The following is a 22812-nucleotide window of genomic DNA, read 5'->3' as shown; positions in this document are numbered from 1 at the left end:
GCCTCTTTGCCCCATCCCCCCCAAAGCTTGGCCCAGAGAGAGGCTCCAGGTACTGGGGATGGGGGGCAGGGCCGGGTGAGTAACAAGGTTACACGTGCTTCTTCTTTCTCCTTTTCTCCAGAAGAAGCATAAAGAGCTCTTTCTTTTCTGCTTATTAATAGCTCTGATTAAATTATCTCTGAAAAACCTACATGGCGTGCACCAATGGGGGCTCGGCTCCCTCCAGGCTCTGGCCTAGATTACAGCAATGAGGGCAGGTGAGGCACCTGGGGGACGGGGAGGGAGGCTGGGCCAGGCCTGCTCCCCCTACCAGGATAAAGGCTCAGTCTCAGCCTCCTCGCCTCCCTCCCCAGCCCCAGCTCAGCCTCTGAGCCACCACCACTCTGAGGACATTCACTTGGGACACTGGGCCTTTGCATTGACAGTTCCCTTTGCCAGGAGCACTCTTCCCTCGCCTCTCCCCTTGGCTACCTCCTACTCATTTTTCCAGGACAGCTGATCATTCTTTCCACCATCACTAGCCCACCAGCTGGGTCAGGTGCCTGCTCTGTGCTTTTCCCTTCCCTGTTACCCTGGGTGATAACTGCTAGTCGGCTTGTCTGTCCTCCCCCATGAAACTTGATTTCCACAAGGCCAGGGACTGTGTCTGGGTTACTGCTGAATCCTCAGTGGCTTGGCACAGGGCAGGCCCTTAGGAAATGATGAATGAATGAATGAATGAGTAGGGTTAAAGGGGGAATGATCAGGCCTCAGTGAGAGAAGCATGACTAACCTTACATACGTGGGAGAGTGGAAGCAAAAATACTAGGCTCCAGGCCTCTTGAGCAGTGCCGCTGTGGCAGTTAACCCCATTTCACAGATGGGAAAGCGAGGCACAGAGCAGATGAGTCACATGGCTAGTCACCTGAAGAGTTAGGATTCAAATCCAGCCTGTCTGATTGCCCTCCCTCTTCCTCTCCCTGCTCCCCCTCTACAAGAAAACAAAACAGAAACCTGGGCCACATTCATCCATTGACTCAGAGATGAATTCAACAAACCTTTATTGAGCATTGACCGTATGTCAGGCCCATGCTGGGGATAAAGCAGTTTGAATGCAGCCCCTGACCTCACAGAGCCCTCAGGTTGGTGGGGAAGACTGACAAAAAAGTGGGCCATTATAACACAGACTGGGTGCATCTATGAAAGGGGAAGCACTCCAGCCTGGAGAGCAGTAGTCAGGGAAGGCTTCCTGGAGGAGGTGGCAGCCTAACTGAAATCTGAAGGAGGAGCAAGCATCAACTACCTACCTGGAAAAGAGGACATTTTAGATGGAGCGGACAACCTGGACAAAGGCCTGGAGGCCAGGAAGACACCTGGGAGGATGTACAGGTATTTTAACAAGGTTGAAGTGTAAGGGGCCTACAGGGCACATGAGGAATGAGGTGCTCTCAGTCCACTTTCCCCCTTGGGGCCTCTTGGACCCCTGGCTGGAGCCAACACAATGTTCAGGGGCCGACCTGCCTGTTGGTTCTACGGACCGTGGCAAATCCATCTTGACATTGTCTCCATTCACATCATGCAGAGTTATTGGGCACGACCAAAAGCAAGGAAAGGCTGGGTCAAGGCTGAGAGTTGGGGGGCCAGGGGGCAATGGTACAAGGGTCTGACTTCAGGGATGTGGGCTGTGGGGAACGGTATGGGGCAGGAGCACTGAGCTTGTGTATGGGGCATGAGTGAAGGTCCGAGGCTGAGCATCTGTGGGGACATCCACCTGCCTGGAAGGGTATAGGGGCACCTGGAAGATGAGTTCCCTACGTAGCTACCTTCGAGCCTGCTGCTGTCTGAAATGCTACCATTTAGCACATCATGGACTCACATACCTTCAGAGATGGAGGGGCCTTTTGAGATCATCTAACCCCTTGGCTGCACTTTGGAATCATGTGGGGATCTTTGGAAACTACTGAGACAGAGATGGGGTGCCAGCTCCAGAGTCTGATTGGCAGGGCTGGGTTATAAGCCCCAACCTTTATAGCAGAGGAAACTGAGGTCCAGAGAGAAGAAACTTGCCCTCAAGGTCACACCCAGTCAATGAGAGGCTGGCACAGAGCACAATAAATCAAGGTCAGGGGCTCTGGTTGGGACCCCAGTCTGTCATCGTGTGACCTTGTGCAAGTCGCATGGCCTTCCTTGGCTGTAAGATGTGGATAATAATGGAATAGACCTCACAGAGTTGCTGTGAGGGTAAAAGGAGGTAGAAATATGTGATATAAATAGCACTGAGCATGCGCTTTTGCACATAGTAGGTGTCAAGTCATGGTAACCTACGACAGAAAAAATCCCAAACTTTGCAAAGGCTCTGGTGTGGCTCCCCGCCGCCATCTTCCCTTTCTGCTCTCTCTTTCTTCCCAGGGTTTTTGGTTGTCGTTGTCCCTCGCCTTGCACCTGGCCTGGGTCCACCAAGCATTCTCCCCACCTGTTCACGCCCAGGTCCACACAGCAGGTCGCCTGGACAACCCAACCAGACGTCACTGGCAACTCTGGCGGCTGGCCCAGGAGCTGAAGCAGCTGGTGGCCAGATCACGTTTCCAGGTGAATCCCCTCCCCCACCACAACCCCCACCCCGCCCCGGGGGTTTGGGTGGGGCAGCGGGGAGAAATAGAGTGGGGCACCGAGACAGGGAGATGCTGGGAAGGGGGGGGGGGGGTGTGTGGCGGGCAGCCTGAAACAGGGCCAGCTGCTGTCCTAGATAAGGCAGTGGGTGGCCTACTTGGGCCAGCGCTGGAGCTTCCCCGCCGGCGTCTCTCCAAGGCTCTGGGTAGGTGTGGGTTGGCTCCTGGAAGTAGGCTAAGGCCCAGCTATAATCAGCTCCTCCCACTGGGTACATTCACCAGGGTCTCCAGAGCGCTCCACATCTGAATGACCACAGCTGGCATTTATTGAGCACTTACTGTGTTCTGAGTCCTTTCCAGGCAATAACTCACTCTGCCCCCACACCAAACCTGTAAGGTAGGAATTATGATACACAGACAAGAAACTGAGGCACAGAGCCATGAAGATAAATGTCAAGGCCACAAGGCCAGGGCTAGAATCCTGCCCAGGTTTTGTGGGACTGGGGGGTATGGGGTGGGATGGGGGTGAGGGTCACACAGACACAGCCTGAGTGTGGTGGGAGGAGTTCTGGCTGCTGCTTTGCATTTCTTTAGGGACCCTGAGATCTTTCCTGGAAAGCTGCCTCCCCAACTTGCTGTGTGATGCACACATGGCAACTGAGGGAAATGTCCCTCCCAGGGCTCAATTTCTCCAGCTGTAAAATGGGACTGCTAAATGGGCCAACCTGCGGGCTATCAGGCAGAACAAATGAGAACCTATTAAGCTGCTTAGAAAGTAAAAGGCAAGGTGCGTATAGTTTGATGGAGTCAAAATTTGGACCCCAAAGAAAAAAGCAGGGCAAATAAACTTCCAATGAAGTATCAAACAAAACAAAACAAAACAACAAAAACAAAAACCCCAGGTGATACTGTGCCTCATTTTCCCCATCCCTTAAGCTGGGGCGGTGGGTACCAGTGCCTACCTCCCACGTGTGTGGTGAGGATCCCGTGAGGTGAAACTCACAATGAGCATGAGGCCTGGTTATATAGTTAGCGCTCCACAGATCTCAGCTGTGATGCCAAAATCAATCACTGCCAACAATATGAATTGAGGCAAAACACTCTGGACTGTCACTTCACATCTCTTAGCCTCAATTTTCTCTATAAGTTGGGAGTATAATGATAGTACCTGCTATATCAGTTTTCTCATGTGTAGAAATGAGGGTGATAATACCTATCTCTCAGGGTTGTGTGTGAGGTTTAGGTAAAGTATCAATACTTGGTTACATGTGTTAGCTTCTTTTATTACTTTTATTATTTTTAACAAACTCCTCATTGGGATGTTTCCAAAATTAAGTGAAACAATGCAGACAACGCACCTAGCTTGTGCTACCAAATACTTGCTCAATAAAATGATACCGATTTTTCCACCCCTCGTTCCCGACAAAGGGACTACAAGTACCAGCATGCCCTGCGCCCCCAGTTGGGGCCCTTACGACCGGCGCCGGCGCGCTGCATGCCGGGAGTTGCAGTCCTCGCGAGGCAGGCTCCGCCTCGCCCCAGCTTGAGGGAGGAGGTTGGAGAGCCGCCCTGCCGGCCTTTGAATTTTGCCGCGAAAAGCGCGCGTGGCGGCCCCCGGCTCCGCCCCCCGCAGGACGCGGCGCCGCGTCACCCTGGTAACCGCCTCTCGGCCGCCGCTGATTGGGCCAGACCGCAGGGGGCAGGCGGGGGCCGAGACGCGGCGGCGGCTGCGGGCGCTAGCGCCTGTCAGTCGGACCGGAGCGAAGCAGCGGGCAGGAGTGCAGGGCTGACGGCTCCGCCGAGAGGCTGCGCGCGGCACCCGGGGGAGGCGAAGAGCCGGGCACGCCGCCTGTGGGGCGCGGCGCGCGGCACCCGGGCCCAAGGCGAGGCGAGGCGCCGGCGCGCGCCAGGCGGCTTGAGGCTGAGGCCCCGGGAGCCCCCACGCGCCGCCCGGGGCCATGGGCGCGTGAGAGCCCGGCGCGCGCCGCCACTGCCGCAGCTCGAGAGCTCGAACGTCCAGTGCATCATCCTCCGGGCCGTCCTCACATCCGCCCAGCGCCACCCGGACCATTTCGCGGCGCCGAGGCCCCCGGGGCTGCACCCGAGCCTCCACCGCCCGCTGCCGCCGCCGCGGCTGCCGCTGCTCTCCGGCTTCCCCTCCCCCCACACCCGGGGCTCCGAGCAGGAGGAGGAGGGGCCGGTGCATTCTCGCCGCCTCTCTCTGCAACCTGCGGGGGCCGGTGCATGCCCGGCGAGGAGTCGGGCCGCTGCAGGTGCGTGCAGCCTCGGAGAAGGCGACCCCCCCACCCTCGGGCGAACCGGGGGGCTGCAAGCCACGGGCGGGCGGTCGAGCGAGAGGAAGCAACAAAGACAGGCTGCAGCTGGGGCCGGCGAGAGGAGCCGTGGTCGCCGGGCTCCTGGCGCGGGCAGAGAGGGCGCCCCGGGGAGCTGCAGCCCCGAGCAGGACCCCGAGGGGAGGCGCAGCGCCGCCCGCCGGACGCTGTGAGCACAGGCCCCCGGCGAGGATGCGCCGCCTGAGCGCCCGCGCGGCCCGGGTCCCGGGCGGGCACGACCCCCGCTGAGCCGACAGAACCCCAACCCCCGACTTCGGACGGCGTGGGCCGGCGCCTGGATAGACCACACCGACAGCGTCTCTTCCCACCCGGAGAGAGGCATCGGCCCCCAAAGGGGGCTTCCTCAGTCAGCCTCTGCCGCCTCTGCCACCTCTGCATGGCTGCGACCCGGCGAGCGGAGAGTCGTAGCCGCTGAGACCTGGTGCCCTTCGACGGCCTGGCTGATTAGGTGAGTTCCGCGGGGCGGGGTTCCGGGGTGAAGCTGGGGGCACCCTCTGGCGTCGGGGCAGCCAGATTGGAAATAAAGAGGTCCTGGGCTTTTGGGGATCCTGAAGCAGCAGTGGCCCTTGTCTGCCCCTTTCCCCCCGCGCACAACTTGTCTAGACCGGCCTGTCGGCCGGAGTGGACACGGGGGGGCTCGTTGTGAGGACTCCGGCAGAGCCCTGGGTGGGGCGTATGCCGGAGAGGAAAGGTCACCCCACCCCTAAAGCCAACAGACAAAGGTAGCAGCTCAATCATCCGAAAATTCCCCGGGAGTTCTCGCGTCTTAGAGGGGTTGGGGGAGCACCCAGGATGGGACACCTTGGGCTTCTCCCGAGTAGCCTCTGAAATCTTCAAGGGACATTAGCTCAGAGGGGGACGTAGTGTCCCGACCATGCAGGTGGCTGCGTTGAGGATTGTGCCCTCTGAGGCTGGACTGTAGCCGGGTTCACCTTACCGCCGCGTTCCTACAAGGAGCTCGCGGGGACGATGAGTTCCCCAGTGGGGTCACGGCGTGACGTCACTGCCAGACCTCTGACGTCGCTGCGGTTGCCGTGGCGACGCGACTTGTCCTGACCCAAGGCCGGAGGGGGCGGGGTCGTGGTAACCTGGGACGAGGCTGGATGCCTTTGGGTAGTGGAGGGGCGAAAGCAGACTTCCCCCACCTCCAACTGCAGTCCTCTGACCTAAATCCCTAGCGCCCCGATGGGGTGGGGGAGGGAGGGAGTGCCAGCTGTCCCTGCTGATGCCCCTCCCCCAAAGACAGGTGTTTAGCTTTGCCCATATAGCCTGGCAGTGCCTGGGGGCGCAGGACTCCCAAGCAGAGCAACTTTGTGCTTTCAGAAGGGGATGCTACAGAGGAGAGCTCCCTGGACCCCAGCCGGCAGGCTGGAGTTCCCAGGGTCCCCAGAGTGATGTGGACCCCCAGCCTTAAAGCAGGCTACTTCTGCTCAGGGAAACAGGGGTGACCCACCCCCAGCCCGGGAAGGTGCAGGGGAGCTGCTGCTTGCTGCCCCTCCAGTCCCGGGGTTCCCCCTGCTGCTCGACCCCAAGATGGCAGGGCCTTGGCCAAGCCTGAACTCCTGACTGCCCCACTCTCCTCTTGGTGTTTAAGATGATCTGACAAGCACAGTGTGGTGCTCGTTAAGTGAATGGAGGGTAAGTCAGGCCTATCAGTGCCAAGGTCTGAATAAGCGTGCCCCTGCCAGGGGCCAGCTTTGATGGGGGTCAGGCAGCAGCCCTCTCTTCCCCGCCACACCCCAGCCCTGGCCCTGTTCCGTGTGAAGGCCCAGAGCAGCGTTCTGCTGCTGGCTCTTTGATTCCTCTTCTAAGTTCCTTCCAGCAGTTGCTGCTGGTGTCGGATGTGGGTGAAACTGCTGTGATCACATTTCTAGGAAAAGGTTAGAGAACTGTGTCATTGCTTAAGCGGTGCGGGGTGGGGTGACAGCAGAGGGGAGTGCGTGGGGGTCATTATGAGAAGCCAGGCCCCAGTCTCTACGTAGTGAGCTTTTTTTCCCCCCCCCATTCTCCTGCCAGGCTCTCTAGCTAGATTTAACAGGTCGATAAGTATCAGTGGAGCTGCTTTGGGGGGGCTTGGCAGGGAGATGATATTTCCAGCTGAAATGGTGTCGTTAAACACACAGGCTTCCAAGGACAGAGCAACGGCAGATGGGGGTAGAAGCGGGAGAGGTGGGCAGAAGGGCTGTTTGCGCTGCCTCTAGAAGCTTCCCAGTTTAGAAACAAACTCAGAGTGTGCGCCAGAGATCCACAAACACAGGCAGTCGGAGGTCCTCCGTGGAGTATTTACACTTCCAGAGCCAAGGCGGAGGGAGAGGCTGTCAGAATTGGGCAATTCCTTCTGTTCCCTTCCCTGGGCTTGGCAATAGCACCAGGCGACAAGCAGGAGGGAGTGCCAGCTTACCCGGCGTCTCCCTACGTGCCAGGCATTTTACAGGATCTCAGTTACTCTTTGGAGTAGCTTATGTGCTGTGGCCCATTTTACAGATGAGGAAACTGAGGCTCAAACAGAGGACGCAACAGGCTACAGGTGCTCAGCCAGGCAGCTGCAGAGGTTCAGCTCTGAACTGCCTTGGCTCCTGAGTCCCCAGGTCTTCCCACCCCCTTCCATGGGTGGAGGGAGGCACCCCCACTTGTTGGACAAGGGTCCCTGTAAGACTCAGGGGCTATCTGCTATGGAGGCACTGCGATGCCTTCCCACACTGAAACCCGGGTTTGAATCCTGCTTCCCCATTACCTACAGGACAGTGTTGAGCAGAGTAGCAGCTTCTGTCCTGGCCTTGTGGGCAGCCTGTTCCCCTCACCCCCAGCACCCCTTTCTCCAGTACTGGGGTAGGAAAGGTATGGCATGAAACCTGCCTGCCAGGAAGGGTCAAGAGAGCTAGCCCTAGGCTCCTTGTCACCTGCCCCTCTGGGCTTACCTCGGGGAGGGGTGTGAGTCTGCCCTCAGCCATTCTGGGGACCCTCTTGGTTGGCACTCAGCTGGTGGGGAAATCAAGGATGTTGATGGGGCAATGACAACTTTGGCTCCCAACCCAGCCTGAGGGTCAGGAAGGGCCCTATTAGCAGGGGTACCATGTGAGTCTCAGAAAGGACAAATAGAGACCTGACAGGCAGGGGAGTGGAAAGGTGTTCTGGGCATTGGGAGTGGCCATGTAGCAAGCCTGAGTGCTGGAGTGTGCTGTTGAGGGGAAGAGGTGGCCCTGGGGTGGGTGTGTCCTGGAGGCTGAGGTGATGGGAGAGATTTAAGCAGGGAGAGGATCCGGTAAGGGCTCCCTTGACAGTGACGGAGACCCTGGACATCCCTTCCAGTCCGGGGCGGGGGTGGGGGGGGGTGGGGCGGAAACCTTCTCAAATCTCTGAGCAGTCTCCTCTCTCAAGGTTAGCTCCCTACCTTCCACCCGCAGTAATCCTTATCACAGGTCTAATTCCATATAAGCTCACCCACCCCCTATCCCTTCTGAGCTTCACAGTTGCTCTGGACCGGGGCTGCACTGGGCCGGGTTTCTTAACGCCCAGTGGCTCGTGATTAAGAGCCAGGCTGTGGAGTGGGTCCACCTTGTTGGCTGTGTGACCTTGGGTGAGTAGCTTTGCCTCTCTGAGCCTCAGTTTCCTCATCTGTGAGAAGGAGCAGATAATAGCATCCACTGCCCAGCCTCATGTTAGGGATTCAGTGAGGGCTGAGCACAGGCGATGGCATACCATAAGCCCTCCATAAATGCACACTCTCATGGCCACTGGTAGCCTTATCCTCAGAACAGGGCCTTGAATGGCTTTCCCAGTCCCTCTTGGAGCCAAAGATCAAAGACCCTAGGGCAGGTCAGGGACCCCCCACCCTTCCAGCTGCCTGTGCTGTGTCTCCCACCCACCTTCCCAGAGCACCCCACGTGGTGAGCACACGTGGCTCCCATGTGAGCCCTTGGGGGCCTGGGGCCTGGCCAGGGGCCCCCCTGCCCAGTCTCCCTTCTGCGCCCTCCGCCTTCCAGTCCCTCTCCAACCTGAGGAAGCTAGCGGAGCAGCTCATATTCGTGGACCGTAATTCAATCAGGCGGAGATTCCTCTGGGCTCGGGGGCGGGGGTGAGAACGGGGAGGCGCACACAAAAGGGCCGCCTTATTACCTCCCGCGGGCCGGGGATTGCTGCTCTGCCCCGGCAGCGGCCGGAGCCGCCTTTATTGTGTTAACCCATTTGCGTGTCAAGAGCTATTGTGCGCTTTCTCTGCCTGTGCGGGGCGGGCTTCGGGAGGAGGGCTGCGCGCTGGCCGGTCACCTCTGCGGGCGCCGCCCACCGCCCTGATTGGTTGCTAAGTGATTTGCATCCAAGGTAATCACTTTTATCTCAGAAGGATGTCGACTATAATTATAAGCTACTGACATCTTTTGAAATCTGCCTAATGACTATTTTAGTCTGCACGGGCTGGGGGTGGGGAGGGGGATTCTGGAGGCTGGAGGGGTGGGGTGAGGGAGGAGGCTGGAAGGGGGAGGGATTCCTTCCACCTGGGCCGTTGGTTGGTTTGTTAGTTGAGAAATATCTCAATGCCTACTGCGTGCGTGGAACAAAAGGCCTGGGTGGGTGGGGGGGCGGGTTGCATTCCTAGGGGCGGAGTTAGTACCATTTTAGAGATGGGAAAAATAGAGGCCCTGGGGACGAGCCACCTGCCCAGAATTATACACCTAATAAGTGGTCGGTCGGGACCTAAGTCTCTCTGACCCTAAATTCATGCGCTGGCCACTGGAGTGGGGTGTAGACAGACATAATAATAGTAATCATTCCTGTCTGATACCTCCCAGGGTTTATGTCATAGCCCTAAGAAATGCAGATGCTATTACTACCCCCATTTTACCAGGGAGGAAACAGGGGCACAGAGAAATTACATTACTACCCAAGGTCACACAGCCAGGGAGGGGCAGAAGTGTGAGGTCTGTTGATGGCCAGAAATAGGGGTGCAGCGTGGGCAGTGAGAAGGGTGAAAGGGCAGGCATGGGTTCCAGCTCCCCTCTCCCTCACCCCTTTGTGTTTCCATTTGGTAAACAACGGGCATCAGCCTGGGTTGAGGGCACCCTGCTGGCCACTGTCTGGGTGGCAAAGCTCTAAGGAATCAGATGGCCTGCAGCCTCCATGGGGAGTAAGATGAGTCTGCAACTGACTCGAATTACAGACAGAGCCAGAGCAGGGCTGGAGGAGAGACACTGAGGAGGGGGAAACTACAACTGGTCGTGGAGGGCTTCCTGCAGAGGAGGCTTTTGCTCTGGGCCCTGAGGACTGGGTGGATCTGCCCAGTATGGAGTGAATGGGGATGTCACTAGGAGGGAGCTTGAGAACCCAGGGGCATGACCAGAGGGGCAGGGGGAGCTTATAAGAGGGCGGAGGTAAAAGGGAGTTAAGCTAGGAGGATGTGCAGTTAAGCTAGGAGTGCTGCGCTAAGTACCTGACTTGTCCAGGGGAAGAGCAGCCAGAAGCCAGTGAAGGTGTCTGGCAGGGAGGGGTGCAATATGATCTGGGTGCCTGTAGGTCAGTCTGGCAGCCTCTGTAGGGGCTTCGGCGTTGCAGACTGGGATGAACCTTGACTGCATTCTCTCTGGCTGTGTGTCCTCAGACAAGTCACTTTGCCTCTCTGGGCCTCACTTGCCTCATCTGTTCAAGGGCGTAATAGCAGTTTTCTCACAGGCTTGTGGGTGGGATGAGCTTGAGTGTGCGGAGTGCTTGGGGGAGCTTGACTGAGCCTTTCAGAGCTAGGTGGGCTCAGGCCCAGGACCCAGCCAGTCATCCTGGCCTCAGAACAAACCAGCATCCCGGCCACAGCAGCTGTCTGGGGCCCTGGGAGCCCCTGCCATTGTGCAGAGGGCACAGGGGACAAAGGCCTGGGAGGTCAGGGGGTAAGGCCGAGGCTGGCTGTGAACAGGCTCCTGAGGATGGGGACTTAATGACTCAGAACTTACTGACCTAGAGTCTGTGGGGCAGGGGGCCGAGGAGGAGGAGGAGGAGGAGGGAGGTCCAGCCACCAGCTGTCTGCTCCAGGATTCGCTGCCAAGGCAGGGGCAGCTGCCCCGCAGGGTCCAGGCCTGAGCTTGGCACTGGGAGAGGAAGAGGTGGCAGAGCCTCCTGGCCTGCAGTCCCCAGGCCTGAACTGGGGGCTCGGCTTTGCCCCTCAGCATCTGCATGACCTCAGTCTCCTCATCTGTCAGATGGGTCAGAGGTCCACTTTGGAGGGCAGCTGTGAGGCTTGGCAGGAACTGACAGCAAGCGGGCAGTAAACAGGAACTGCTATTTTTGCTCTTTATTCATCCGTTCATTCCGGGAGATTCACCACTCTGTGCTAGGCTCCCTGCCAGGAGCTGGGGATGCAAAGATGAACAAGCCCAGTTGCCTTGAGAGGTGGTGAGGCTTTAGACACACCATCACAGTACAGTGGGTAGGTCGCCACAATATAGGAATTCACAGTGTGCAGGCACTGTGCCAGAGGCGGGGTGACAGCAATGAACAAGCCAGATATGGCCCCTGCCCTCTGGGGCCCCCAGTCTTTCAAAAGCACGCTAGGAAATCAGAGGTGGAAATGACTACTTCCAGCTGTAGTATTCAGGGAGGGCTCCCTGGAGGAGGAGACACTTTCTATTGCTAGCTTTGGGGGCTTCTGTCTAAACACCTTCACCTATTACGGGAATCACAGGACACGGCTGGTGTCTGCTGTGTGCCAGACAGAGCTTTCCGCTTTGGCAACCACATTCTCATGTGGTTCTGGGAAGGGTGTTTTTGTCCCTGTTGTGTAAATGGAGAAACTGAGACTCAGCAAGGTTTTGTCCCTGTTGTGTAAATGGTGAAACTGAGGCTCAGCCCAGGGCCACATGGCAGGTCAACAGAATCCCCTTTGTTATCCACACAAGTTTTGCCTGTCCTCTGCCTGTGAGGGTGCTGGGCTGGGTGGGGCTGTCACAGGAGGATCCTTGGGCAGGAGCTAAGGGGACCAGTTCTGGGCCAGCTGTTGCTTTCATGAGCTCACGACCTTGAGCAAGTCACCCTCCACTCTAGCCCGGCCTCAGCCGTGTCCTCTGTAAGATGTCAAGGATAGCAAATCCGTGGCAGGTCTGGCTTGCTTTACACTGCTGTGCCCTTGGCAGACATCGCCAGTCAGTTGCTGCCCTCTTCCCCTGCTGAGTTCTTCCCCTGACCTTGGGTTCTTGCCAGGGAGGGCTCTGGGCAGGCGGCACCAGTCAATCAGTGGGGCCTATGTGCTGAAGCCTGCTTGCCTGCCTGGCCTCAATAAGCTCAGGGGTCCCTTTAGCCCATCTCTGTACGGTTCAGAGGACCAGGGTACCAGAGCGAGGGATTTCTGGGGAATCTTCTCTGAGGATATGGGTTTGTTCTTCAGCCATGAAGACTGTTGAGGTGTGAGAGTCTGTTACCTTCCTCCAACTCCCAGAGTTGCACAGCCCATCACATGCTCAGCATGGAGTGCTGTCAGCAGATTGCAGATGCTTTCAGTCTGGATAATAATAATAGCATTTACTGAGCTCTTCCTGAGAGCCAGGTCCTTCCTGGGCACCCTCTCATTCATCATTCCCCAGAGCACCTGCAGTGTGCCTCTCAGCACTCCTAGGAAGAAGTCTTAACCCATTTTAGAGATGTGGAAACTGAGGCTAAGAGCCATTAAGCAGAGCAGGGTTACATACTTACTGAGTGGCTGAGCTGGCATTCAAATCCAGGTCTTGAAGTCCACAGCCTGGGACAGACCGGGCAGCCTTCCTGGAGGAGGTGTCATTAAAGGCCAAGGCCTTAAAGGCTGGTGGACTTCTGGCAGACAGAGCTGGGCCTTCTGGGAAAGGGAAGGGGGTCCTTTTAGGTGAAGGGAACAGCATGCGAAGCAGCTCAGAGGCCACAGGCAAGAGTGTTTAGGTTGAGGGACCGGTGTATGGCTGGATGTGGCTGGAATGTGGGAGGGGACAGGGCTGTGGAGGAGACTGTGGTGGTCTTGGCATTTAGACTTTGCCCTCCCATAGTAGGGAACTATGGCAGACCTTGGAGCAGAGGAATGATCCAATCCTGTCTAAGTGTATTTATTCAGCGCCTCCATGAACCCAAGGTGAGGTCAGCTGGTGCTTGGGGCTACCTCTGGTCTACTGGAGGCTTTAGCCTAGAACCTTTGCCTGGCACATAGTAGGTAGGCATCCAAGAAATATTTGTTGAATGAATCAATGAATGAAAATGCCTGCCGGGCTGAAATGCTCCTGGTGTCCCCGTGGGCCCAGCTGCAAGGAGGAGAGAGGCCAGAGTCTCTCTCTCCAGGAAAAGTTGAACACCAGGCCTGGGGGTGAGGGCTGGGGGAGGGAACCAGGCAGGTACCTGGGGCAGGGACTTCCCGCCCTCCCCAACCCTGCTGCGTGTCCCCAAAGCCCTCCTAGACCTTCCCACAGGGCTGTCCGCTCTCCTCACCACCAGGCGTGGCAGGCAGCCTGGACCCAGCGCTTGGTGGGGATAAAAGATGAAGGTTCGTGACCATTTTTTAACTCAATAAAGGGAGAGACAAGCTGCAGGCTGCAGGCCGGAGATATAATTAGTTCACAGCAGCGGCGCTTTCTTGATTTAGCTTCTAAGAGAACAAGACAAGGATGTTATACCCAATTAGCAGTAACATCCAGTCGGGGCCTCAATAGGTGAGATAACAAGCTATTTTTATGACTTTTCTTTCCCAGCTTGGAGGGGGTGGGGGGAAAGAGGGTATCGGGGCCTTATTTCTTTTCATTGGGGAACAATTATTAGTGAATGCGGGATTTCCCAAAGCCAAATGATGCATTTATTAACCCAAATTAAGCAGGCATGCCAGCGCGGCAGCTGGGGTGGCATTTTGAGGCCAGGACTAGTGGAAGGGGTGCAGGCCCCTCACCTCCACTTTGGAAGCCCTTGGAAATGGCTCCAAATGCAGAGGGTCCCTTTGTGTGGCAAGGGGAAGCCCAGGCCCTTGAGATATTCTTAGTGACTGCCTCGATTTCCCTACCTGCTTCCAAGAGGTACAAAGAGGCTTTGCCAGTTCCCCTGGGGATGAGGAAGGAGCCAGTTCTGGCCCTTGGCAGCTCTTCCTGGCACCACCTGATATCCTTTCTGCCAACTGGGCCAGAGGTTCTGGCTCCTCAGCCTTGAACCTGGCGTTGCACTCTGCCCGCTAGACCCCCATTATGGCTCGTGCTGCCCGACCACCCTCCTGCCTGTCCTGGGTCCCAGCCCCAGTCTCTGGCAGGGGCTGAGTGGTGATTACCTCCCCCCTCTCCACCCTCATTACCCACACAGCCGGGGCACCCAGCACTGGCCAAGTCTCCGCTGGGCAGGGGAGCCCTGCCAAGCCCCACCCCAGCTGCCTGGCCACACTCCGACTCCTGGCGAGGGCTGGGGGATGCCCAGAGAGGGAGCTGGCATGGCTGTCTCAGCACACCATCATCTTGGGCCACAAGCCCAGAGCAGGTTCGTGGGCCCCCGCCCGTCCCGCCCCAAGTCCCATCTCCCCGTCGGTGTGGAGCCCCGTGCTTGTGGCTCACACAACTGACAAATCCAGCCATGCAAAGTGGGAGTTTAATTGCAAACAGTTTTTATGGATCATGGGCCCATCTGTGCCACCATATGCAAAAGGGAAAAAAAAAATTCCCATAAAAAAGAAAAAACGTTTCTCCCTGCCCCATCCCCCAAACTGACTCCAAAAGAAACATTTGCCAGGGTTTTTCTGGCTGGAGCCAAGCATGGAGCTGGGATCCACCCTGGGGGCTTCCTTTAGTGTGGGCCCGGCAAAGTCAGGGGGCTAGGTGGGGCAGGGGTGAGCAGGCCCCATGGGGCCTGACTGCTGAGAGGAGGCTTTCTTGGCCTCAGCAAACTGCCAGAAGTTCCTGAACCCACTGGGTTTTCTCTGGGCTCCGGGCCTTTGCACGTGCCATGGAGCTGTCCAAGTATCTGCTGTTCTTTCTTGGCATGGAATGGGCACTGTGCAGTGTTGATGCAAATGTGGGCATGAGTGGGGCTCCCGGACGAGGCGCCTCTTCTTCCATTTCTAGCCCAGGAAATGCAGCCCCAGGAATTCATTTCCCCCAAGCTGCCCAGGCCTCACAGACTCCGCTCTTCCCATTGGTCCTGGCCACCTGGCATGGTGCCCAGCCCGGCTGGGCAGATGAGCCCTGTCCATGGGGTCAGCACTCCTTGGGACCTCAGGAAGGGCTGAGTGGGCTGGTCATCTGAGAGCACTCACCTCTGCGGCAGCCTGCTAGGGTTCTGTTGCCGCACCACCTCATCCCAGCTGGGGGATGTCAGACTGTTGTTTTTTCCCCTCCATGCCTCAGTTTTTTCCTCTGTAAAATGGGGATAAGAAGTGGATGCGAAACTGCATGTGAAAAGCCTCTGTTATCTGTCATATCTCTTCCCCAAGTGAAGGTCTTTGTTCACTGCTGTCTTCCCAGGTTCCTAATCAGGACATTCGATGTTTATTGCTTGAATAAGTCAGTGAATGAATGCATGCATGAGTGAGTGAAGTATTTGGAGGACTCTCTGGGGAGGGAATGAGACACAGGCTCCAGGCCAGCCAGAAACTCAGGGTTTTTACACCCTTTCTATTGGAGTCTAGAAACCACTCTGCAGACTGGGGGGATTATGAGTTCCATTCTACTGATGGGGAAAACTGAGGCCCAGAGAGAGCCAGGGCCTCTCCCAAGGTCATGCAGCTGGAAAGAGGCCCGAGTTGGGACCGGAACTCTGGTCTGACCATATTCCTGACCCTCACATTGTAGGTGAGGAAGGTTAGGCCCAGAGTGGGGAAGGGATTCAGCCCAGGTCACACGGCAAGGAAACAGCAGGCAGCGTTTGTGGGGTCCTTCCTAGTCCCTTGTAAACTGAGGAGACTCAGCCCCTCCAGCCTCAGAGCCAGGCCAGCCAAGTGTGCTGCTCCTCCCTCCTCCCCTGCCCTCCAGCTCCCCCAGGTCTGCACCAGGATCCCTGTGCCAGTGGGTTTCCCCATCAACTTCATAAACTGGCAGCTCCAGGCCACATGCTGGGGTCCTGGTGCCTGAGGCCCGGTACTTGGGGCAGCCCTCCTGCAACAGGTAGCGGGGGAAAGGGGACCCTTGGGACCCGGGCAAGCACAGGCCAGCCAGGCCCCTGGCAGGAGCCCAGGCCAGACACCAGGCAGCCCATTCCCCACCTGGCAGTGATCACCAGCTCCCGTTGTAATCATTAAAACTATTAGAAGGAAACGTTCGCTTGAAGCAAATGTCAGGCGCCGAGTTGTGCTTTGTAAACGCTCACAATTAATGCCAATCAGGGCCGGAAAAAAGCCGGCCTGGAATCCTGTCTGTTTCGTCTCATTTGTCAGCTGGTGCCGCTCCGTGTTGCACATTTTCATACAATTGCTATAAACATAAAAGGGAAACTCCACAGTGTTCCCGGGCGCCCGGATGGTGCACGCCGGCTTAATTACTTGGGATTCTGCTGTTCACTTGGCCGCCCCGCGCCCATGGAAGGGAGAAAGGGGGACTTTGTGTTGACAGGGTGAGGGCTCCTGGGGGTCAGCCAGGGAGATGGGTCAGGCGCCCGGCCCGGGTCTCCAGCCACACCCTTCACAGGCTGAGGATGACTGTGAAACAAGAAAAAAAAAAAAAAAAAAAAAAAAGCCGCCTAAAATACGTCTGCAAAATCCTCAAGGAGAAAAGAGGGGCTCAGTGTCCACCAGACTTTGGCTTTGAATCCCATCTCCTAGAATGATCCATCAGGTTTATTGCCCTCCCCCTGCATGCCAGGCCCTGTGCCACTTGCCAGCCGGGCCTCAGTTTCCCCACCTGTGAGTTGGGGGTCATAGCCCAGTAGGTCAGGATTTCAAGCTGGCTGGGGCCAAGCTCTGGGCTGCAGGCATGAAGTAGGCTTTTTCTCATTTAGTTGTTACATGGACCCTTTGAGGGCGGGCTGCTCTTCTTAGTAGCAACAGGGAGTGCGAGGCCCAGAGTCTCACAGCCAGAAGTGGTGGAGCCAGGATTGCTGGACTGCAGAGCCCATCCTGCTGTGCCCTCCCAGGGTAGCTGTAGGGTCAGAAGGAGATGATGGAGCTAAAAGTCCCAGCACACAGTGGGTGTTTTCATAAACAGTAGCTGCTGTCATCCCACTGCCTGCAGATGGGCCAGGGGCAGTAAGGGGCTCAGGCCCAGGCCTGAGGGACAGCACCAACACACGTGGACCTTGCTGGATGGAGGTAGTGAGGGGAGTGGTCTATAGGGGGATGCTGCCTGCCGCCCCCTCACCCAGTTGCCTCTAATCTGCCTCGGAGGCGCTGGGTGCTAACTGCACGCCAGGCCCGCGTACCTAACCAAACCCTCCACTGCCCAGAAAGTTGGGCAGGTTGTCATCATTGCCTCCATTGTACAGATGAGAAAACTGAGGTCCAAACTGATCTAGGGCTGCAGAGCTAGGAGGTGGGGAAGCTGGAGCCAGATTCAGGTTCAGCCACTCCAAAGCCCTTCTTATGCCTTTCCAGCTGCCTCCCCATCAGTGGCCTGGATGTGAGGCCTGGCCAACTCTACGAACCCTCCCCAGGACCCTTTTGAGCTCTCTAGCTCTCTGTGGATGGGGTCTTCTGAGGCCAGGCTGGCTCGGCAGGGACACACCAGCCTTTGTGTAGGCTTGGGCAGGCTTGGGCCAGGCGGGGCAGCCAGTGGAGTGGGGAGAGGCGGTGCAGCCCAGCCGGCCAGGGACAAATGCTCAGAGCAGGAATAGAGGCCCCTTTGTGTGGTGCTCAGTGGGGGAGGGGGTGCTGCCAGCTGCCACCCTGTGTGACCGGGGAGGCCTGAGTCCTCCACAGAGGCCTGCCGCCATCCCCAAGGGACTGGCCAGGGAGCCTGTCATCTTCTCCCTGACACCTCCTTCCACCATTATTTGCCTGCCTCTTGTTTTCTGGGGGCCCCAGCTGCTAGAGGAGCCAAGGGCAGCCATTAACCTGGTCTGCCGTGGGCCTACTGTGTGCCAGCACTGGGCCAGACACTCCACCAACCCTGCAGGTCAAGGGCAATAGTCCCACTTACAGGTGAAGACACTGAGGCTCAGGACAGGCCACTTGTCATAGTCACACAGCTGGTCCTGGGGCCAGGATTTGGCCGACTTCAAAGCCTTTTCTTCCCATGGAGTTGCCTTTTGGGCCTGGACCCAGAGCTTGCAATTTGAGGTGCCGCCTCAGTTGCCGGGGTGGCCTGAGGAAGGCTGCTGGCTGTCTCTGTTGCCTGGGCAACAGGGTACCAGGCGTCCATTCCATCCCTCCGTCCTGGCCAGGCTCTGGGCTAGCAGCTGCAGCTTTAGTGGAGACCAAGCCCAGGACCTGTTGAGGGCTGCCCTACCCATTAAACCTTCTCTGAGCTTTGATCACCTTGGCTTAAAAATGAGAATGAAATAGAATCCACCCCTGGGAGCATCAGGGATGCTGGGCCAGGGGGCAGGTAATGTGCTGAGCTCAGTGCCTGCACGTACTCAGGCTGCACAAACGTGGCCTGGGGTTTCCCGGCACCCCTGCCACCTCCTGGGAGAGGTGAGAGGACAAGGCAGTGGGTGGGTGGCAGGGATGTGAGGGTAACTCTTAGGAGCACAAGCACATGGCAGGGATTGGCTCACTGGGTCCCTGCCATAGCCCCATTTTGCAGGTAAGCAGACTGAGTCTCAGATAGCTGAAGTGGCTTGTCAGGGGTCCCAGGGCCCTAAGGAGCCCAGGAACACAGGGAAGGTAGCTTCCCAGAAAGCCCAGCTCTTAGTGTTTTTCTGACCCCCACCTGGCCTGCAGCCACTGACCAAGTCCCGTCTGTGAGCTCAGCCCTGTGGGAGGCCCAGAACCACCCACAGGAAGCCCCCAAAGGCCACTTGGCTTCCCATGGCATAGTCCAGCAACCCGGGACCAGCCTGCACCCACCAGGTCGTTCCCTGCTCTGTGCCTTTGCTCAGGCCGGGGCTCCCACCGGGAGTGCCTTCCCCACCCCACGCTCATGCGGGCACACTCATGCCTTCTCTTCAGGGGTGACTCCAACTCTCCTCTTCCCTAAAGGGCTCCAAGTCCCTCCTCTGGGCCTATACCCTGCTCACCAGTGCCACAGCCCCAAGCCTCTTTCTCCAAACTCTCCGTCCACAGTGTGGCGTGTGGTAGGCTTTCAGTGAAGTCTAAACAAAGATGCAGCCCTGGCCATCAGGACCAGGTCCCTGCCTAGCCTAGTGGAAGAAACAGATACAAACAGATCAGTGACATGGCTGCATGTCTGGGGATGGGGTCAAGTGCAGGACATCCAAGGAGCAGGCAGGTCCCACCCCAGCTCTCCCTCCTCCACCCAAGGGAGCGAACACTTCCAAGCCCTTACTATGCTCCTGAAAGCTCGGCCATCTCGGTTTAATCCTCCCAGGGCGAGGCAGGGGTTTACGGATGAGACAGGAGGCTCAGGAAGGCAGATGCCGGCTGAGGTCACACAGCTTCTGCGGGTGGAGCCTCTGTTGGAGCCTTGGACCATCCGACCCCAAAGCCTGTGCCCTGCTCCCGGGTGGAAAATTCAGGTGCCCACAGGGGCCAACCAGGTGACACAATGAACAAAGCCAGCTGCCACTGGGCCTCGTGGGAACGTGGGCTCCAGAGCTGCCAGCTTTAGTTTGTTTTCAAGAGAAACCAGACAATGAGAATTTTAGATGGAATTTTAGTTCTTTTCTTTTCAATATTGGCAGCCATGTCACAATTTCTTTTTACTTCAACAAACAGAGCACAGAAAAGATGTTTGTGGGCAGGATTTGTACCCTTCACTGATGTGGTGTTATCTGGGTGGCGGGAATGATGGGGCTCCCAGGATGTCTTGCCTTCCCCATCCCCATCCCCGGCCAACAAGAGTCCCCAGAACCCAGCGGCAGCTCCACGCACCCCTGAAGGCACCCGCAGCCACCGCCTTCACTGCCAGAGGCAGGAGGCAGGGCCCGAGCCCCACGAGGGCACCACCCAAATAGCTATAATCAGCAGCCTCGCCAAGACTTCAAACTCACCCAATTATCCTGCGAGAGAAAAAAAAAACACAAAATGAAAACAAATTAACATGTTTGCATAGAAACTGCTGCAGCAACACACACAGCCGCGCACACGCACGTGCTGGCGCATGCCCTGGCGAGGCTGGGAGACACCGCTGCCACCCCTCCCCAGGCCTGGCACCCACCTGGCAGGGCTGGGCCGGGCCAGGCTGAGCCCACGGCCCAGGGCCAAAATGTGCCCTAGGCCCAGCGACCTGACTGTCCCCACACCTGGCTGGGCACTGTCTTAAGTCCACCGGCTTTCACGTTCTTCACTTTTTTCTTTTCTTTTCCAATTTAATAAACGCGTGAAATTCGTCGTATGCCAAAATTCAGCCTCACTGATCTGAACCCCTTTCTTCAGATGGGGAAGCTGAAGCACGCAGAGGTTAGTTGACCTGCCCAAGGCTGCACAGCTGGAGAGGAAGAGCTGGGGTTTGAAGCTAGAGTGATCAGCCCTGGAGTCCTTGCCCACCCCTCCCCGGCGCGCTGTCTCGTTCCGAGGGCTGTGTGGGTGTGGTGGTCAGGATCGCAGAGCCACGTGGAGATGAGTTCAGATCCCTGATCCGTCAGTCCCTCACTGGATGGCTTTGGGCAAGTGACTTGGCCCTCTCTGTGCCTCAGTTTCTCCTCCTGGAAGACTGGGATAATAATGGTCCCTTCCGCAGGGAGGTTAGGAGATTTGGTAGGTGAATGACTGCAAAGTACTACCTCTGGCACCTGCCCACGGGGAGGGGTCCCTCCCAGCCCCACACCGTTTAGTTGGCCCTCCAAGGCCTGGCTCGTCAGAGGAGCCCCTGTTGGGGGCCTTTGGGCTCCGAGCCAGGTGCTGCCCTTGCCCCTGGAGCACGCAGTCAAGGGGCTCAGGGGCCCTCTCTGCCAGGAAGCCGCTCGTCCTGGGAATGAGCCCTCTTCTCTGGGCTCCCGCGAAGCTCCGTCTGACCCGGGGGTGGGATTGCTGGGCGTGCGCCGGATCCTCCCTGCTGTGTCTGATTCTTCTTCAGGTCCCCACAGCCTGGCGCACAGCCGGTGCTCAGGCAAGGCTCTGTGAATGGAGCCATCCCCTCGCTCCCACCCCCACCTGGGCATCTCTGGGGCTTGTCCCTGGGAGTTGAAGGAGAAACTGTGCTGGAAGGACTTGGGGCTTAAGATCTTGGGGCTCAAGGGTCCCCAGGCCAGGGCTGAGGACGCCTCCCCAGCCCCCTCCCCCTGCCCTGCAGGACCACAGACAAATCCCTTCACCTCTGCAAGCCCCTTGCGTTCGTCTCTGGTCCGTGACGGTGAAAGCTGTGGGTGGACATTGCCAGCACGGTGGGCACCTAGTGGGCAGTGGATTTGAAGTTGCTAAGAGGGCAACAGAGTAGCCTCTGTCCCCGATCGAGTGACAGTACTTGGTCACCCGGCTTAGTCCTCACCACAACTGGGTGAGGGAGGGGAGGTTTCTAGCTCCATTTTTCAGACGGAGAAACTGAGGCCCCAAGGAACTCAGACTCAAGAGAGTCCCACTGGTAAGTGGCAGGGCTGGGGTTCAAACACAGCAGTTCTGGGTTTGCGCTTTAGCCGCGGTGCCGTTTGGCCCTTCCTGGATGCCACCGGTCAGGGGTGAAGGGGGCAGTGTCTAGCAGGTCTGGACGGTGAGGACCAGCAGGACGCCGTCCTGGTGGTGGTGGTAGAGGGTTAACTTCATTGGCCTCAGGTTATTTGGCATCAGCCTCGGTCTACAGTCACGCCCACCACTCAGGGCCATGGTGGCCCCCTGAGGGTGGTGACCCAGTGCCCACCCCAGGGGTGGCTGGTGGGACATTGGGTGCCCACTTGGAATCCCAGCCCTCCCTTGGCATGGCCCTGCCACAGGCCTGAGAGTCCAGCAGACCCAGCTTCATGCCCCCACCCCACCAGCTGGCCTCAGACAAACCCTTGTCCTCTGTCCCCCGGGAGCATGGGAGGCATGGCTGTGCCCGCACCTCTCAGGATGGGCTCAAGGTTGGGACGTGGCTCCAGCATGTGGTCGCTGCCAGCTGAAGCAGCCCCTTGCTCAGACCTGTGAGGAAGCGGCCCTCCTCCTCTTCCAGAGGATTCCCAGCCCTCACGCCTCCAGGACACAGCTTGGGATGGGGCTCGCGTGGCCTCCCATCCGATGTGCCACTCACCCACCTGCGCTGACAAACACCCGCTCGGTTCTCTGGGGGCCCAGGTGTTCCAGACGTGCAGAGGGGTTTGTTGGATTGAAGTCGTAAACTGTGCAGTGAAACAAGGAGGGGAGAGACCCCAGGGGCCAGGGCAGATGACCGGAGAGGAGAGCTGTGAGCCCCGGGCATGCAAGGAGTGGTCGGGAAAGAAAGGCCCCAGTGTATCCTCTGTTCAGTGCGGATTTATTGAGCATCTGCTTTGTGCCTGGCCTCAGAGTGGGAAGACTAGAGCTGGGTCTGTGAGGCCCCAGGCTCGGCCGCCTCCTGGCTGTGCACCCCTGGGCAAGCCAGGCAGTCTTTCTGGACCCAGCCTCCTCCCAGGGGGCTGTGGAGAGGGTCAAGGTGGGACGACATTCAGTACGAGGTGGTTGAGAGCCACGGAGTTCCACCCTCAGAGGTTCAAACCCCTGCCCTGCCCCGCCCCTTGGGGGTAGGTGGGCGCCGCTTCGGTGGCTGTGTGTGGAGGGGGCATGGCTCCTGGCTCTGAGAGCAGAAGCCGGGGGCCAGTGGGGTACAAGAAGTAGGGAGAAAGTTCTTTTTCCTCCCCCATGACAAAAGTAATATTTCTCCTCAAGTGTTTGGAAATGACAAGTCTGATCATGAAAAATTTGGCCATCATCCAGCTGCCCAGAGCTGGGGACTTGGTCGCACACT

The 22812-nt window shown here is 57.8% G+C and overlaps 1 protein-coding gene across 1 annotated transcript in view; it reads left to right on the top strand.

Moving 5' to 3' along the window:
- The first annotated feature begins 5259 nt into the window (after positions 1–5259).
- Positions 5260–22812, top strand: part of FAM222A (family with sequence similarity 222 member A) — a 55457-nt gene continuing 37904 nt past the window's right edge. The window contains exon 1 of the mRNA XM_068563592.1: positions 5260–5390. The gene's annotated coding sequence lies outside the window, so the exon portion shown is untranslated. The remainder of the gene's footprint in view (positions 5391–22812) is intronic.

The sequence above is a fragment of the Eschrichtius robustus genome, chromosome 14 (assembly GCF_028021215.1).
Source record: "Eschrichtius robustus isolate mEscRob2 chromosome 14, mEscRob2.pri, whole genome shotgun sequence".
In the NCBI taxonomy this organism is placed as follows: Eukaryota; Metazoa; Chordata; class Mammalia; order Artiodactyla; family Eschrichtiidae; genus Eschrichtius; species Eschrichtius robustus.
The sequence above is the reverse complement of the archived record's forward strand: the minus strand, read 5'-3'. Positions and strand labels throughout refer to the sequence as shown.